The sequence below is a fragment of the Arachis ipaensis genome, chromosome B3, assembly GCF_059453495.1.
Source record: "Arachis ipaensis isolate K30076 ecotype BB chromosome B3, ASM5945349v1, whole genome shotgun sequence".
Classification (NCBI taxonomy): Eukaryota; Viridiplantae; Streptophyta; class Magnoliopsida; order Fabales; family Fabaceae; genus Arachis; species Arachis ipaensis.
Genome location: NC_142438.1, coordinates 59,386,786 through 59,390,708, shown reverse-complemented (window position 1 = coordinate 59,390,708; position 3,923 = coordinate 59,386,786). Strand labels below are relative to the sequence as shown.

At 33.9% G+C, this 3,923-nt stretch overlaps 1 non-coding gene across 1 annotated transcript; it reads left to right on the top strand.

Annotated features, from left to right (window-relative positions):
• Positions 1–350: 350 nt before the first annotated feature.
• LOC148570784 (small nucleolar RNA R71) lies at positions 351–458 on the top strand. The gene has a single exon (XR_015880397.1). It is a non-coding gene; the product is annotated as a small nucleolar RNA R71 (small nucleolar RNA).
• The last annotated feature ends 3,465 nt before the right edge of the window (positions 459–3,923 follow it).

Here is a 3,923-nt window from a genome sequence, read left to right as displayed (position 1 = left end):
ATCATAAGCTTCTTCTTCAGAAGATGCCTCTTGAGTACTGTTGGATGCAGCTTGTATTCCATTCAGACTCTGAGAAATCATATTGACTTGCTGAGTCAATATTTTATTCTGAGCCAATATGGCATTCAGAGTATCAATTTCAAGAACTCCCTTCTTCATAGGCGTCCCATTACTCACAAGATTCCTCTCAGAAGTGTACATGAACTGGTTATTAGCAACCATGTCAATGAGTTCTTGAGCTTCGCAGGCATTTTCTTTAGGTGAATGGATCCACCTGCAGAAGTATCCAATGATATTTTAGCCAATTTAGATAGACTATCATAGAATATATCCAGGATGGTCCATTCTGAAAGCATGTCAGAAGGACACTTTTTGGTCAGTCCTTTGTATCTCTCCCAAGCTTCATAGAGGGATTCACCTTCTTTCTGTCTGAAGGTCTGAACATCCACTCTAAGCTTACTCAGCTTTTGAGGAGGAAAGAACTTGGCTAAGAAAGCCTTGACCAGCTTATCCCAAGAGTTCAGGCTATCCTTAGGTTGAGAGTCCAACCATACTCTAGCTCTGTCTCTTACAGCAAAAGGGAAAAGCATGAGCCTGTAGACTTCAAGATCTACTCCATTAGTCTTAACAGTATCACATATCTGCAAGAATTCAGTTAAGAACTGAAAAGGATCTTCAGATGGAAGTCCATGAAACTTGCAGTTCTGCTGCATCAGAGAAACTAATTGAGGTTTCAGCTCAAAATTGTTTGCTCCAATGGCAGGAATGGAGATGCTTCTTCCATGTAAATTGAAATTAGGTGCAGTAAAGTCACCAAGCATTCTCCTTGCATTATTATTATTTTCGGCTGCCATCTCCTCTTCTTGTTCAAAAATTTCTGAAAGGTTGTCTTTGGACTGTTGTATTTTAGCTTCTCTTAGTTTCCTTTTCAGAGTCCTTTCAGGTTCTGGATCTGCTTCAACAAGAATATTCTTGTCTTTGCTCCCGCTCATATGAAAAAGAGGGACAGAAAAATAATAATAATAATAGAGATTCTTTTTACCACAGTATAGAGGTCCCTATGTGAATAGAAGAAAAGAAGAAGAGAAAATCTGAACTCAGAGAGAGAGAGAGGGGGTTCGGATTTTTGGTGAGTGAGGAAGAGATCTTAGTAAATAAATAAACAAATAGAAGAAGATGAGAGGGGGAAGCGAATTTTCGAAAATAATTTTTGAAAAAGAGTTAGTGGTTTTCGAAAATAGTTTTTGAAAAAGGTTAGTAATTTTCGAAATTTTAAAATCAAAAATTAAAATAATTAGTTAATTAAAAAGAAATTTTGAAAAAGAGGGAAGATATTTTCGAAAATTAGAGAGAGAGTTAGTTAGTTAGTTGAAACAAATTTGAAAATCAATTTTTGAAAAGATAAGAAGATAAGAAGTTAGAAAAGATATTTTAAAATCAAATTTTTGAAGAAGGTAAGATAAGAAGATATTTTTGAAAAGATATGATTGAAATTAGTTTTGAAAAAGATTTGATTTTTAAAAACACAATTAATGACTTGATTCATAAGAATCACAAGATATGATTCTAGAACTCAAAGTTTGAATCTTTCTTAACAAGCGAGTAACAAACTTGAAATTTTTGAATCAAAACATTAATTGATGATGTTATTTTCGAAAATTATGTGAAAAAGATAAGAAAAAGATTTTTGAAAAATATTTTTTTAAAATTTTCGAAAATAACTAAGAAAAATGAAAAAGATTTGATTTTTGAAAAAGATTTTGAAAAAGATAAGATTTTTAAATTGAAAATTTGATTTGACTCATAAAAACAACTAGATTTTAAAATTTTTTGAAAAAAGTCAAATCTAATTTTCGAAATTTTGAGAGAGAAAAAGGGGAAAGATATTTTTTTGATTTTTGAATTTTTTAATGATGAGATAGAAAAATTTAAAACATCATTTTCATGTTTTTCTCTTTTCTTTTTGGATCAAAACAAGGAATGTTTGCAAGAACACTATGAATGTCAAGATGAACACCAAGAACACTATGAAGATCATGATGAACATCAAGAACACATTTTGAAAATTTTATATGCAAAGAAAACATGCAAGACACCAAACTTAGAAATCTTTGATGCTTAGACTCTATGGATGCAAGAATGCATATGAAAAACACCATACAACACAAAACAAGAAAACATCAAGATCAAACAAGAAGACTTACCAAGAACAACTTGAAGATCATGAAGAACACTATGAATGCATAAATTTTTCGAAAAATGCAAGATGAATATGCAATTGACACCAAACTTTCAACTTGACTCAAGACTCAAACAAGAAACATGAAATATTTTTTTGATTTTTATGATTTTATGATTTTTTTGTATTTTCTTTTAATTTTTTCGAAAATCATTTTGAAAAAGAAAAATAAGGATTCCAAAATTTTTAATATGAATTCCAGGAATCTTATGCTCTTTAAACTAAAGCTCCAATCAAAGGGTCAGGCATGGCTTAATAGCCAGCCAAGCTTTAGTATGTAACTCAGACATGACACGCCTGACATTCCCTACCCAGAAGAATTAGACATGGCTTTACAGCCAGCCAGGCTTCAACATGCTTCATGAAACACTAGAATTCATTCTTAAAAATTTTGAAGAAAAATATATTTTTGAAAACATTTTTATTTTAAAATTTTTTTTCGAAAACAAAGGAGAAATTTTTGAAAGATTTTTTTTGAAAAATTTTTAAAAATAAAACAAAAAGAAAATTACCTAATCTGAGCAACAAGATGAACCGTCAGTTGTCCAAACTCGAACAATCCCCGGCAACGGTGCCAAAAACTTGGTGCACAAAATTGTGATCTTAGGTAACGGCGCCAGAAACTCTATACGCACGTCTTAATAAATCGTTTTTCATTCACAACTTCGATACAACTAACCAGCAAGTGCACTGGGTCGTCCAAGTAATAAACCTTATGTGAGTAAGGGTCGATCCCACGGAGATTGTTGGTATGAAGCAAGCTATGGTCACCTTGTAAATCTCAGTCAGGCGGATATAAAAAGGTTATGGAGTTTTCGAAATTAAATAATAAGTAAACATAAAATAAGGATAGAAATACTTATGTAATTCATTGGTTAGAATTTCAAATAAGCGTATAGAGATGCATTCGTTCCTCTGAACCTCTGCTTTCCTGCTGTCTTCATCCAATCAATCTTACTCCTTTCCATGGCTGGCTTTATGTAAGGGCATCACCGTTGTCAATGGCTACATCCCATCCTCCAAATGCTCTGTCACAGCACGGCTAATCATCTGAGGTTCTCGATCATACTGGAATAGGATTCACCCTCCTTTTGCGTCCGTCACTACGCCCAGTACTCGCGAGTTTGAAGCTCGTCACAGTCATTCAATCCCTGAATCCTACTCGGAATACCACAGACAAGGTTTAGACTTTTCAGATTCTCATGAATGCCGCCATCAATCTAGCTTACACCACGAAGATTCTGATTAAGAGATCCAAGAGATATTCATTCAATCTAAGGTAGAACGGAAGTGGTTGTCAGGCACGCGTTCATAGGGAATGATGATGATTGTCACGTTCATCACATTCATGTTGAAGTGCGAATGAATATCTTAGAAGCGGAATAAGTTGAATTGAATAGAAAACAGTAGTACTTTGCATTAATCTTTGAGGAACAGCAGAGCTCCACACCTTAATCTATGGAGTGTAGAAACTCTACCGTTGAAAATACATAAGTGATAATGGTCCAGGCATGGCCGAATGGCCAGCCCCCAAAACGTGATCAAAGATGATCCGAAGATCATAAGATGTCTAATACACTAGTAAAAAGTCCTATTTATACTAAACTAGTTACTAGGGTTTACAAAAGTAAGTAATTGATGCATAAATCCACTTTCGAGGCCCACTTGGTGTGTGCTTGGGCTG